This window comes from Capsicum annuum, chromosome 4, assembly GCF_002878395.1.
Source record: "Capsicum annuum cultivar UCD-10X-F1 chromosome 4, UCD10Xv1.1, whole genome shotgun sequence".
In the NCBI taxonomy this organism is placed as follows: domain Eukaryota; kingdom Viridiplantae; phylum Streptophyta; class Magnoliopsida; order Solanales; family Solanaceae; genus Capsicum; species Capsicum annuum.
The window spans coordinates 188,580,801-188,596,018 of NC_061114.1; the positions used below are offsets into that span (position 1 = coordinate 188,580,801).

Sequence of the window (15,218 nt, forward strand, 5' to 3'; positions counted from 1 at the left end):
GTTAGATTCTATTTTATTCGAGATGTCATTGAAGAAAGAACTATCAAGGTCATGAAGGTTATCATAGATGATAACGCTCCAGATATGTTGACCAAGGTAGTCCTGCTAGCCAAGTTTGCACACTAAAAGGACTTGGAGGGAGTGCACATCAGTTAATGCAACTCTAGGAGAATAGCTGATAGGTGGAGCTAGTATGTTCAACAAAGATTTGATTCTTCTTGTTTCTTTCGACGGAGTTTCCCAGTAAGATTAGAAGTTCAGGCCAGAGTTGTTCATATGCATGCTCGATAGATATGTGAAATTCCTCTATGTCGCTTGATGGTATCCTTTCATCTTCACTGCTCGTTAGATTTGTGACATTCATCTTCATTTGTTTTACTAGTATGACCTGGATTCTTGTTAGAGTTTAGATAACTATTTAATATGGTACACTGCATTGGCTTAGTATAAATTAGTGTGAATAGTCAAAACCACACATAAAAAGGGTCCCGGTTCTTTGATCACCAACTATTCATCAAAAGCATACCTCAACTTAATTGTTTGCTTCTCCTAACAAAAAGTTTATGGACGAAACTCAAACTGTTAATAGTTGAGGAGTATTTTGATTATAGTTGGTGATAATTTAGATACGCAGGAAACTCATACATCTAATAGTTTAGGTATGAAACTCACAAAGCTAAGATACTTTAGGTGTGTTTTTCACCATCCACTCTAAAAATTTTATACTTTGTTGTTAATAATCCTTTGTGTTATTTTTTATCTTCTGCAGAAAAAGGGAATTGCATATCCCAATCAATAGTCACTTTTATTTATTTTCTTGGAAAATATGGAACCAAAACAAAATTCATTTGGTCTATAAAATTTTCAAACGATATAGGCTTTTGTCCATATCAGACCACTCTCAGAAGCACCTTCGGTGGACAATTGATGGACCAAATTCATCATAGTCGGCAATCACTGTCCACATCTGCAAACCAATTAGCAGAAGTTGGCTACGGGACATACATAATTGAATGCCTGATTGGTAAAATAAAGCAAAGAGAAACTAACTTGTAGGAAATGATTGAGGGATGTGAGAATTAATCCTCCAATCTAGGTGTTGTACTTCCTTCCAGGTGGTGCAATCACCTTGATCTTTATGCGGCTCAGAGAAAGAGCAGTGATGTCTTTGCTCATATGTTCTACCATGCCAGGAAACATAGTTGAGCCACCACTAAGCACAATGCTTGCAAATAAAACTTTCCTTATATCAACATCGCATCTCATGTTTGAGTTGTAGTCATTTCATGAATCCCTGTCTCTTCCTTTCCAACCGATGATGGCTTGAAGAGGACTTCAGGGCAACGGAACCTCTGAGCACCAACATTGATGAATCGTCCATCAGGAAGCTTAAATCCCTACTCAACTAATTTGGAGTAATTTTTTTCCTTCTCAATCTCCTGTTTAAAATCCATTGTAACATAAGAAATTGTCTCCTTCATATGATAAATCATACCTCCTCCGCCACCGTTAAATAAAATAGGAGCCTCTATGAGAAAATTTATGAGATAATTCATTAGATCACGACCACCAAGAACCAACTGTTAGATAGCATGGGGAAGTGCATGACCCTCATAGATGGGAACAGCGTGGGTCACATCATCACTGGTATCAAGAACAATACCTTGTTGAAGAACATCAAATGATGTTAGTGTAACTAACTAAAGCAGTAGATAAACCAGCTTATGCTGGCAATTCCAATATGCTTCTTACCAGTTGTACAACCATTAGCAAAAACAGAAAGCACAGTGTTGTTTGCAACATACATGGCTGGAATATTGAATGTTTCAAAAATGATTTGTGCCATTTCCTTTCAGTTAACCATGGGGTTAAATAGTGCCTCATTCAACAGCACGAGATTCTCCTTGGGGGAAACACGAAGTTCATTGTAAAATGTGTGATGCCAGAGTTTCTCCATATCATCCCAGTTTCTTACTAAGCCATGTTCAATGGGATATTTCAGAGTTAAAACACCTTTTTTAGACTAAGCTTCATCACCAACATAGGCACCTCTTTTTCCCATTCCAACCATGACACCATTTTGACGAGAACGGCCAACAATACTTTTGAAAACAGCCCTTGGAGAATCATCCCCAGCAAAGCCAACCTAGAGAAACAAACAACAATAATTATTATTATTATTATTTATTACTAAATGACCATGAATGGAGCTGAAATTACAATGAGTTAATTTCAACCTTGGTTATTCCAGTTCTGTTGAAATAGCTATCATAAACTCATACACTCGTATAGAGCTGCCATTATAGTAGCTACTGAGTTTAGAGAGAAGAAAAGAAGAGGAGAGAAAGATTGGCTAAGATGGGAATTGTATGTATCAAAAGTTAGTTAAAATATGAGGTGGTCTCTTTTATTTATAGAATCACTCACATGCTCAACACATGAGCATCTTGAAGCTTCCTGACAGCTCACTAACTAACTATACACTCAGCTAACAACTTCGACTAACAAACCAACAAATCAATGTAACAGTGTCAATGCTAACTAACTGCTTATAACAGAAAAATGTGATAACCAACTAATATGAACCTACTAACTTTATAATAAGTTTCAACACTCCCCCTCAAGCTGCAGGGTGCAAAATGTTAAGCACACCAAGCTTGCTTTATAAATGTGAGTATTGATCATGGCTCAAACTCTTGGTGAGAATGTCTACAATCTGTTGACCACTCTACAAATACATGGGTTGAATCAACCCCTCATTGATCTTGTCTCTAATAAAGTGACAGTCCACTTCAATATGTTTGGTCCTCTCATGAAATATAGAATTTGCAGCCAGTTGGAAAGCTGATTTGCTATCACTATAGATGGTAATAGGCTTAGGAATAGGAACCCCCAGTTCTGCAAATAGTCCTTCCAACCATGTTACTTCTGCCAAAGCTGAGGCCATGCTTTTGTATTCAGCGTCAGCTGAGCTTCTTGATATAGTGTGTTGTTTTTTAGACTTCCAAGATATCAAAGATCCACCAAATTGCACTATATAACCTGTTATAGATCTCCTAGTATTTGGATATGCAGCCCAGTCTAAGTCACACCAGCAAACCAGTTCTGTAGTAGGTTATGCATTGAGCCATTTACCTTGTCCTTCAATACATTTTAGATACCTTATCACCCTTTTTATAGCTTCCAGATGTGACTTTTTAGGATGTTGCATAAACTAAGTATTTGTACTGCATAACTGATATCAGGTCTTGTTATGATTGCATACACAGCTTTCCAACTAGTCTTTGGTATGATGTCATATCCCTTAAAACTACATCCCCTTTAACAGCTGTAGCCTCATCCACTTCAACAGAAGTTAACTTGATATTAGTATCTAATGGAGTGAGAGCTGGCTTAGCACCAGCTAGTCCTGTGTCAGATATAATCTCCAATATATACTTCCTTTGATTCAATATAACTCTACTTACAGCCCTCAACACTTTAATGCCTAAGAAGTACTTAAGATCTCCTAGATCCTTGAGTTTGAACTGCTGATAGAGAGTGTATTTTTCTACATTTATCATGTCTGTATTGTCACCTGCTATCAGAATATCATCTACATAAACCAGAACTATCACCATTCCTTATGAATTCTTTAAGATAAAGAGTGAATAGTCATATCTTCTTTGAATAAATCCTACCTTAAGCAATGCTTCAGTAAGCTTTATATTCCACTGCCTTCATGCTTGCTTAAGTCCATATAGTGACTTAATCAGTCTACAAACTTTGTGTTTTCTTTCCTCCTTAAAACCATCTGGCATCTCTATATATACTTTCTCCTCTAGCTCACCTTTTAGAAATGCATTGTAAATATCCATCTGGTACATGCACCGTCCTCTTGATACTGCCAAAGAAATGACACATCTCACTGTGACCATTTTTTCCACTAGAAAAAAAGTGTCATGGTAGTCTAGTCCCTCTTTTTGGCTATAACCTTTGGCCACTAACCTCGCCTTAAACGTTTCTATCTCTCCATTGGTTGTGTACTTGATCTTGTACACCATTTTGATCTAATTATATTCTTTTCTAGATGAATATCAACTACTTCCCAAGGGTGATTGTCTTCAAGGGCTCTAACTTTTTGTTCCATAGCTTCAATCCATCTCTTGTCTCTACTAGCCTCATTGTAAGATTGTGGTTCAACTTCTATTGACAATCTAGACACAAAACTCTGGTATTTTGAACTAGTATTTGCATAAGAGAGATAGTTTGCCATAAGATATCTAGTTCCCCTTCTTTTCTCTGGTGATGCATAGTCCAGCAACCAAGCAGGTTGTTTGATGACTCTTAATGATCTTCTTAGAGCAATTGCAGGTGATGAGGATGACTTATTTGTACTGGATAAGTTGTGAATGTCTTCATCATGATTATTATCAGGATGCTATGAAAGTATACCTTCCTCTTATGGTTCATATGATTGATTATCTGCATCTGTGTAAGCTACTTTTTCTGCCTTAACATGAATGGGTAAATTCATCTTAAAGAAATCTGCAGATGATTCTAAGGTGGGCTCCTCTACAAAAGAGAATGAATCTTCTTTGAACACCACATCTCTTGTGGTAAAAAACTTATTAGTACACCAATCCAGTAAGATGTAAACCTTCTGAGTAGTAGAATAATCCATTAAGACTACAACCTTAGCTCTTTCTGAGAGCTTATCAGTTTTTGGTAGTACTGAGGCATAGCACTTGCAACCAATAACTCTCAGGTGTGTCAATGATGGGACCTTGCAAATCAACACTTCATAAGATCTTTTACCCTCAATAGCTGAAAATGGTAACCTGTTAATATGATACACAACAGCCTTAATATTCAAACCCTAAAACCTAATAGGCATCTATGATTAAAACCTGATGGCTATTGCAACATTCAATATCTGCCTATGTTTTCTCTCGACCACACCATTCTGTTGTGGAGTGTATGGGAAGCTACTTTGATGTATTATACCAAAAGATTAAAACAACTCTTTACACTTAGAATTAATAAACTCTATACCATTATCTGACCTCAATACTTTCACTTGACCACCAAACTAATTCTGAATTAGAGTAAAAAAATTTTATGGCTACAACACATTCAGACTTTAATTGTATCAAATGCAACCATGTATATCTGCAATGATTATCAACAATATTAAAGAAGTAGTATTTCTTGTCAAAAGTAGGTGTCTTATATGGCCCCCATAGATCCATATGCACAATATCAAAACACTTTGTAACTCTAGATGTACTAACAGGAAAGATTTGTCTAGTTTGTTTAGATAATGGACAAACATTACACTTATTCAGAATATCTACATCAATATTATGTCCTAACAAATTGAGTTTTCTTAATACCTGGGAAGAGGGATATCCCAGCCTTATATACCACAAACTGCACTCATACATCTCTACTTTTGCAACCTGATTTTGATGAGCCACATTATTAAGTAGTCCATTCATTTTACTTACACTCTTGAGGATATACAATCCTCTCTTTTCCTTACCAATCCCCTTCACTTTGCCACTGTGAAGGTCCTAAAACACACAGAAGTCAGGATAGAATGACATAAAACAAGAGAGTTGTTTAGTCATCTTAGATACTGACAACAAGTTCACATTGAAATCAGGTACATACAACACATCCCTTGCAACCTCATTCTTTAGCACCTATGCTTCTCCTATATGTGATATATTCACCTTATCTCCAGTAGGCAGGTTTACTTTATCACATACTATGTTGCTCATTTTGTGATAATGTGATAGTACATCCTTGTGCTCTGTCACATAGTGTGTGACTCCACAATCCACTATCCATTCATGTGGAACAACTTGACTAGAAAGACAGTTAACAGTACCTATCATATTAGTCAACTCAGAGTCATGTGTTTCTTTGTTGATCAATGCTATGATCTGTTCGTATTCATCTTCTAAAAATTCTTGTCCCTTTGCCAGACCAGCATTGTTGTTGTCCTTTCTTCCCTGGTTACTTAGTTGATCATCCACACATGTTTTCTCTGACTGAGGTCCAATAAAATTGTGAGCTGATAACTGGCTATTGCCTTGACTAGCAGCTGGTTGTCCATAGCCATATCCACCACCTCTACCTACACCATTTTAGAAAGCTTGGTTTGACACTCCCTTTGGATTATTATAATTGCTCTTCTTATTGTTTCTCCAATAACTTGGATATCCATGTAGCTTGTAATATTTTTCTCTTGTATGCCCATTAAAGTTGCAATAATCACACCTTTTACCTTTATACCCTTGTCCTCCATAACTGGTTGATGCCTGATTTCGGCTTCTATGTCCAGAGTCTACATAATTTCTATGTACTTACATAGCAATAGGCTCAGTTTTGTCACTAATAGTTGCAGTACAAGCAAGTTGCTGGATCTTATCCTCAATGATCATTGCATATGCTTGGTTAAGTGTAGGTGATGTTCCCTTCATCAGTATCTGCCTCTTTGCTTGATCATAAGTTTCATTTAGTCCACTTAGGAATTGTATCAACCTCAACTAATACAAGTATTTTGAATACTTCTTAGACTTAGGACAATTGCATGAGGGAGCTGGTATCACAACATCATGTTCACTCCATAGGTTCTTCAGCTTAGTGAAGTAGGTTGAAACTGAATCAGTGCCTTGGTGTAAGTTGTTAATTTCCCTGTGTAACTGATATAATCTCATATGTTTCACTTTTTCAAATCTCTCCTTAAGATCTTCCCACACCTCACAGGCATTTGTTGCATACAGAATACCATTAAGTAACTCTGGACTGACTGAGCTCATCAGCTATGACAAAACCACTGCATTACATGTCTACTGATCATGTAACTCTTCTCTATATGTATCCTTGCTGCAAGTAGCAGTTACAAAACCATATTTCCTCTTTTCCAAAAGGGCAATTTTCATAGATCTATAGCAAATTCCATAATTCTCTGAACTAGTCAACTTAATGGGAATCAGTGCAGCTCTTGCTACATCTGATGCTCCTAGAAACAGAGGATCACTAGGATCAATTTTAGGTGCCATGTATACTTTACAAGTAACGACTAAGTAAAAATCATAAACGATCAAAAAATCTCAAACTTTACAACTTGTAATAAAATATTTATGACTCACAAATAAAGATCTATCTCTTCTTAGCTTATTAGCTCACAACCAGAAATCACAGACAAAAAATTCACTGTATTAATGATGTATTCACACTCGATTGTTGTTTCTCCACTTCCATGATCTTCATGGATCTGATACCATGTTGAAATAGCTATAATAAACTCACACACTCATATAGAGCTGCCATTATAGCAGCTACTAAGTTCAAAGAGAAGAAGAGAAGAAGAGAAGAAGAGAAGAGTAGAGAAAGATTAGCTAAGATGGGAATTGTATGTATCAAAAGTTAGTTTCAATGTGAGGTGATCTCTTCTATTTATATACTCACTCACATGCTCGGTACATGAGCATCTAGAAGCTTCCTGATAGCTCACTAACTAACTCTACACTCAGCTAGCAACTTCAACTAACAAACCAACAAATCAATGTAACAGTGTCAATGCTAACTAACTTCTTATAACAGAAAAATGTGATAACCAACTAATATGAACCTACTAACTTTATAATTAGTTTCAACAAGTTTCATCGTCAATAACATACAAAAATACATTTCTCTTTGAAAAGCTCTTTGAGAAGATATTCAAAATTATATTTAAACCTTTAACTTTACTAGAAAAATGACAAACTTTACCTTACCTCTGCGTCCTCAACTTGACAGAATATTTCAGGATACCCTAGATCACATTTCTATTTGGAGAACAATTTCAACCTGTATCTTCTAAACTATATGGCTTAAAAGGAACAAGGTCTTCATTTAAAAAAAACTTGAAAGGAACAAGGCTTTTTTTGAAGGAAAGAGGATCCATATTTCTCGAATTAAGAATGTTTGTTTACTTAATTCATATCTTTGGTGTAATGGCAACAGGATTGACAGTATGAATCAGAACATTGACTTCCCTAAGTTTGTTAGCCGGGGTTACTTGATAGTCTGATGGTGGGTTTTCTGTTGTTTATTGTAATTCCGGCACATTCCTGTACCTTTTTGGTACTTTATTACTAAAAGTTACAATAACCACCACCGCATACCCAGTATATTCCCATCAAGTAGGGTCTGGGGAGGGTAAGCGTACCCAGTCCATACCACTACTTCAGAGGTGAGATAGAGCAGTTATTTTCCATAGACCCCCGGCACAAAATAAAACAATCTAGACAAGGAATAGTAAAAAAGACAAGATACAATAGAAATCAACACATCCGATAATACCATATACAAGATAGACCAAGTAATACAACAAATGATACAACATCCTAAACTAATACTAACCTTCTACCCTAATCTACCTCCTCTACAACTTCCTATCTAGGGTCATGTACTCATGTCCTCGGTAAGCTGGAGCTGCTCCAATTTATATCTAATCACCTCTCTCCAATATTTCTTCAGTCTGCCTCTACCTCACTGGAAATCATCCCTATCCAACCTCTCACGCCTTTGTACGCATACCTCTGTACTGTAGCATCCGTGCCCCTTCTCATTACATGACCGAACTATCTCAACCTCGATTCCCTTATCTTGGCTTCCACCGAAGTCACTCCCACCTTATCTCAAGTAACCTCATTTCTAATCTTACCTTTCTTAGTACACCTACACATCCACCAAAGTATTCTTATCTCTGCCACCTTAATTTTCTTGATGTGGGCCTTCTTGACAGGACAACACTCTGCTTCATACAATAAAGCAGGTCTAACCACCACTCCGTATAACATACCTTTAAGTTTAGGAGGTATATTTTTATCATACAAGATTTTGGAGGCGAGCCTCCATTTCATCTACGCTACCCTAATTCGATGAGTGACAACTTCGTACTCTTTTTTTTTCCCCTGAATCACAGACCCCAGATACTTGAAACTATCTCTCTTATGAATGGAATTAGTATCAATCTTAACAACTACATTGGACTCATGAGACACCTTGCTGAACTTACAATCAAATATTCTGTCTTATACCTACTCAACCTAAACCCTTTAGAATCAAGGGTTTGCCTCCAAACCTCCAATTTAGCATTAGTTCCACCATGTGTCTCATCAATCAAGACTACATCATCCACAAAAATCAACCACTAAAGAACCTCACCTTGAATTTTCAACATCAAAACATCCATTGCAAAAAGAAACAGACTAAGCGTCGATCCTTTGTGTAAACCCATCAAGTCGGGAAATTGCTCTGAGCCCCCTCCCTCAATCCTAACATAAGTCTTGGCTCCATCTTACATATCCTTAATCGCCTTAACATACACCATAGGTACACCTCTATCCTCCAAACACCTATATAGTACCTCCTTGGGAACTCTATCACAGGTCTTCTCTAAGTCGATAAACACCATGTGCAAATCCTTCTTCCTTTTCTAATACTGCTCCACCAGTATCCTAACGAGATGGATGGCTTTAGTAGTCGAGCGTCCTGGTAAAAATCCAAACTAAATTTTAGAAATAGTAACAATCCTCTATAACCTCAACTTTACCACCCTCTTCCAAACCTTCATAGTGTGAATCAACAACTTGATACCTCTATAATTGTTACAATCCTAAATATCACCCTTGTTTTTATACAATGAATCATCGTACTTTATATCCAAGCTTCAGGCATCTTTTCCGTCTTGAAAATTACCACTCCATACCTGCCCCTTCTCTGTACTTTTAAAAATCCATCAGAATCTTATCTGACCTCATCGCTCTACCCCTATGCATCCTATGAATATCTCTCTTAACCTCCTCAACTTTAATGCGCCTACAATAACCATAGTCGCGAAATCTCTCAGAATGCTCCAAATCCCCTAACACAATGCTAGTATACATTCTTTTGTTCAAGAGCTTATAGAAGTAAGACAGTCATCTTTTTCTAATACAAACCTCCTCTACCAAAATATTGTCATCCACATTCTTAATACACTTCACCAGGTTAGGGTCCCGAGCCTTCCTCTCCCTAACCTTGGCTAGGCTGTACAAATTTTTTATTTGCACCTTTACTATCAAACGCATTGTATGAACTCTTGAATGCAGCATCCTTAGCCATCGTGACCGCCAACTTCGCCTCACGCCTAACAATTTTATACTCCTCCCTATTCTCTCATTTATCCTATTCATCTTTCCTCTCATCCAACTTTGCATATGCTCTCTTCTTAGCCTCCACATTTCCCTTCATCTCTTTGTTCCATGTAATAACCCAGGAAATTTTTCATTGAAATTTTATGCGTAAACGTGTTGAGTTCTATCTTCTAGAATAAATTATAAATTTTTCGTGTGGAATGTCTTAGATTATGACCCACCATTGCGTAGAGTATCGAATAATCTTTCCAACTATATGTGGATAATCAAAAACTGACACTTGAACGATGAGTTATGAACATTCCAATCGAATCGTGAATAGTAGTGAACAGTAAAACGTGTAGGAAAAAGTACTGAGGCCTGGCGTATTTTTTCTCCAACTTTAAATGATCATAACTCCTTATAAATAATGATCTGGGTGATATACTATAGATCAACGGAAAGCTCTACAAGTTCTTTTTCCAATGAAATTAGTTTCATCCAATTTGTATATCGGACCAAAACGTTATGGTCGATCTACTTCAGCCTATCAAAAGTGAATTTTTGGGTCAACTTCAAACGATCATAACTCCTCGTACACATTGATCTGGGTGAGATATTATATACCAACATAAATATATGAGAGTCCTCTTTCTAATGAAATTGGTTTCATCCAATTTGGATATCGGAGTAAAACGTTATAGTTGATCTACTTCAGACTATCAAAACAGTCCACAAAAGGATAGATTCAAGAATTATTTGATTTTTAGGGGCATTTTGGTCATTCCCCCTAACCCAAAAACCATCCAAACCCTATATTAAAGCCTATTATAAGCATTATATGTTACATTTCATCAAATTTTCTCAAAAAGAAACCCTAAGCTCCTACATCCAACTTCAAGAACCTCCAAAGTTCACCATTAATTCTGCAAATTTATTCAAGATTCCCAGTTCATAGTTCAAGAACTCCAAGAACCATCATTCAAAGGCACGATTAACATCTCAAAAATGAGTATCGATCTAAAGTTCATCATTCAAGGTATGTGGAGTTTTTCAACAAGAACTCTCTTTCGTTCTTGTGCCCAAAAGTAATTTTCTTTACAAAGGCATGAATTTTATTTGATTTTTATGAATTTGAAGCATGAACCTATATCTTATGATGATTATTATGAAATCTTGATATTTATGATTTTAAAAGATGAATTTACATGTGTGGAGATATAAAGCATGAATCTTGAACAATTTTTGTCATGATTTTGATATTTGGGTCATGAATTCCTATTAAAAATTATGTTTTTTTAGAAAGTGTGTGTTATAAGCACCTTGATGTTGAATATTTGAGATATTTTGAATGATTTGACCTTTTGGTCTTAATGTAGTTGTTTTGAACTTGAGTGTGAAAGAAATCCACTACGTGGTTGATTTTGATAGATGGGAAGCATGATGGCTCCAGATGTATATTTATATATTACTGAAATTTTTTTTACTGTGGATTGTCTTTGAAATGATTTGAGCTAAGTCCGGGAGAAATTTTTAGCATCGAGTGGGAGGTATAAAGAGACCTTACTTCCCTAGAACTATATGCCCCCGTAGGAGTGAGCTTGAGGCTGATTTATATAGTGATCACTAGTTTGTATGGATTTGATATTGATAGTCCTACTCCAATGGCAAGGATAAGATGGCTCTCTCCAACGTGGGTTGTACGTTGGACTCTATGTAGCTCACATAGTTTATATTGGTTATAGGATCTCCCAGTGTGTGTGTGTTTTCTTGTGTCTATGGTGAATGGTGAAGTGATTTGAAAGTAGAATTGTGAAAGTTATTCTTTCAAAAGATTGAAATGATATTTACATTATGAGAATTGATATTCTTGATGAAATGAAAGTGATTGACAAATTATATAATGACTCACATGTGTTATTGTACTTATTTCATCCTTTCATGATTATGATGATTTTTTTCGGGCTATGTGAGTCTTTCATACATCCTGCATATTTCTTATAAATATTTATGATGATGATGTTTATACAACTACATACACCCCTATATACTCGGTTCCTTTCCATGGTACTGACCCACATCTTTGGATGTGGGCTGTATTTTCTCAGAATGTAGGTTCAGGTGTTCAGTTCCAGGTTCGACAGTGATTTTTTAGGCACGCTATTCTACATCGTCTGTTGTGGTGAGTCCTCATGTTTCAAGGACATGATGTCTGAAGTTGGTTTCACAGAATTGTTTACATTTGATAACTGAGTATGAGTCGGTTGGGGCATGTCTCAATGGCTCACTAGTTTTATTGATTTTCTTAGAGGCTTGTTAGACTAGTATAGATGTTGGGAGTTGACTAATAAGTCATATTTTGTTATCTTTCTAAAAATTTTTTATTCTTGGATGATGATTACTCTGTTGATATTTGAGGGTTATTTATGGAAACCCCGTTAATTTGTGTTGAACTGAATGAAAATGGCTCAAAGAATTTGCTTGGGGCTACTCGTAGCCTCAAGCACCGTGTGACGCTTCGGGACCCATTTTCTGGGGTGTTACAAACTTGGTATCAGAGCCTAAGGTTTTAAGGCTTCCTAGGGAGTCTGACAAGCCGCGTTAAGTAGAGTCTTGATCATCGGTATGTAGAGCACCACATCTATGAGCAAGAGGCTACAAGATGTTTTAGAAAAAAGTGTGATTCTTTCTTTCAAAAGTCTATCGTGCTTAAAGTGTCTCTCTCTATTGTTGATTTATGCTATCTTCTTTCCGAAATATGCCTCCACATCGAGCGAGAAAAAATAATGATGGTCAGCAATCTCAACCCACTGACCCATTGAATGAAAACGTATCTCATGCTAAATTTTGGGCACCCTTTCAGGCACTGGCCCAAGATGTTACTACAAATGTTCAGGCCAACCCATCCCTAGCTCCACAGCAGCAGGGAGATAATTCAGCCGCTGCCAGGATCCGTGACTTCATGCGGATGAATCCGACGGAATTCTATGGGTCCGAGTCTGATGAGGATCCACGGTTATTTTAAGAGGAGGTGCAGAAGATTACTCAGGTGATGCATATATTTGAGGAACATAGTATGGAGTTGGCTACGTATAGATTAAAAGACCTTGCTTATGAATGGGTTATTGCTTGGAGGAAAGGTAGAGGTGAGGGAGCTGTCCCTATAACTTGGCAAGAGTTCCAGGATGTATTCCTAGATAAGTTTTTCCTTTTGGAGATGAGGGAGGCGAAGGTGGAAGAGTTTATGAAACTGCGATAGGGCTTTATGACTATTAGTGAGTACTGTCTAAAGTTCAATTAGTTGGCTAAGTATGCTCCTGACTTAGTGGATGATAATCGGGCTAGTATAAGTAAGTTTGTGACTGGAGTGTCTAGTTATGTGGTTAAGGAGTGTAGGTCTGCTATGCTGAATAGTGAGATGAATATTTCTAGGCTGATGACTCAAGCCCAACAGATTGAGGCAGACAAAATTAAAGAGAGAGATAGAATAAGAGGGAATAAGAGAGCTAGGTCCGAGCAGCACGGACAGGGTTAGACTAAACCACAGGGAGGGAGTTGCCCTCAGTATCAGGATCGTTCGCCTATGCCAGCATCGTCATCTGCTAGTGCTCCCATTCCTAGAGGTAGGCAGGAGCAAGGTAGCAGGTCATATGCATCTAGGTCCCAGTACAGTGCTGGCAGTAAGACAAATCGTCCCCTGTGTCCTAAGTGTGGTAGGGCTCATTTGGGTGAGTATTAGGGTGAGAAGAAGGGTTGTTTTTGGTTTGGTGACATGGGTCACAGAGTTAGAAATTGTCCACAAGATGGACAAGGGCTTCGTGACTATCTCCCTCAGACCCAGACTCAAGACTGTTAGTGCTCCAGTTCTAGCAATTCGCCCAGCCCCAGCTCAGGGCGCCTATTCTAGCAATGATGGAGGGCAGCGCCAGAATAGATTCTATGCTTTACTGTCCTGCCAGGAATAGAAGGACTCTCCCGATGTTGTTACTAATATGCTTCATAAATTTCAGTTTGATGTGTATGCTTTGTTAGATCCTGGATCCATTTTCTCATATGTTACACCTTTGATTGGTGTGAATTTTGAAATGAGTGCTGTGATTATTCCTGAGCCTATCCTAGTTTCTACCCCAGAGGGTGATTCGATTGTTGCCCAAAAAGTGTATAAAAAGTGTCCTATTACCGTTCTTCATAGAGTCTTGTTGGCTGATCTGATTGAGTTAGACATGATAGATTTTGATGTGATTCTGGGTATGGACTGGTTGTATTCTTCTTATGCCTCTATTGATTGTCGGACCCGAGTGGTCAAGTTTCAGTTTTTGGGTGCATCCGTGTTTGAGTGGTCTGGGAATTCTGTGTCACCTAAGAGTCATTTATCTCTTACCTCAAAGCTAGAAAGCTTATTTCCAAGGGGTGTATTTACCATTTAGTTAGGGTCAAAGACACTAAGTCTGAGACTCCAACTCTCCAGTTGGTTAACGTCATCAATGAGTTTTCTGATGTCTTTCTAGATGATCTCCCAGGGATACCTCCTGATAGAGAGATAGAGTTTGGGATTGATCTTCTTCCCGATACTCAGCCTATTTCTATTGCTCCTTATTGTATGGCCCCTGCAGAACTTAAGGATTTGAAATAGAAACTCAAAGATCTACTAGATAAGGGTTTCATAAAGCCCAGTGTTTCTCCTTGGGGTGCTCCTATGTTGTTTGTAAGAAAGAAAGATGGCTCTTTGTGTATGTGTATTGATTACCGCCAACTAAATAAAGTCACCGTAAAAAATAAGTACCCCCTTCCAAGAATAGATGATTTGTTTGACCAATTACAAGGTGCAAGTTATTTCTCAAAGATAGACCTTCATTCCGGCTATCATCAACTCAAAGTTAGGGAGTGTGACATCCCGAAAACTGTTTTCCGAACTCGTTATGGCCATTTTGAGTTTTTGTTATGTCTTTTGGGTTAACTAATTCCCCAGCAGCTTTTATGGACCTCATGAATCGAGTGTTTAGACCATATCTGGATATGTTTGTCATAGTGTTCATCGATGATATACTGGTGTACTCCTCACTA

The 15,218-nt window shown here is 37.5% G+C and overlaps 1 pseudogene; it reads right to left on the reverse strand.

The window, feature by feature from the left end:
* Window positions 1–901: 901 nt before the first annotated feature.
* On the reverse strand, window positions 902–8,139 carry LOC107867671 (annotated as a pseudogene).
* Between the last annotated feature and the right edge of the window lie 7,079 nt (window positions 8,140–15,218).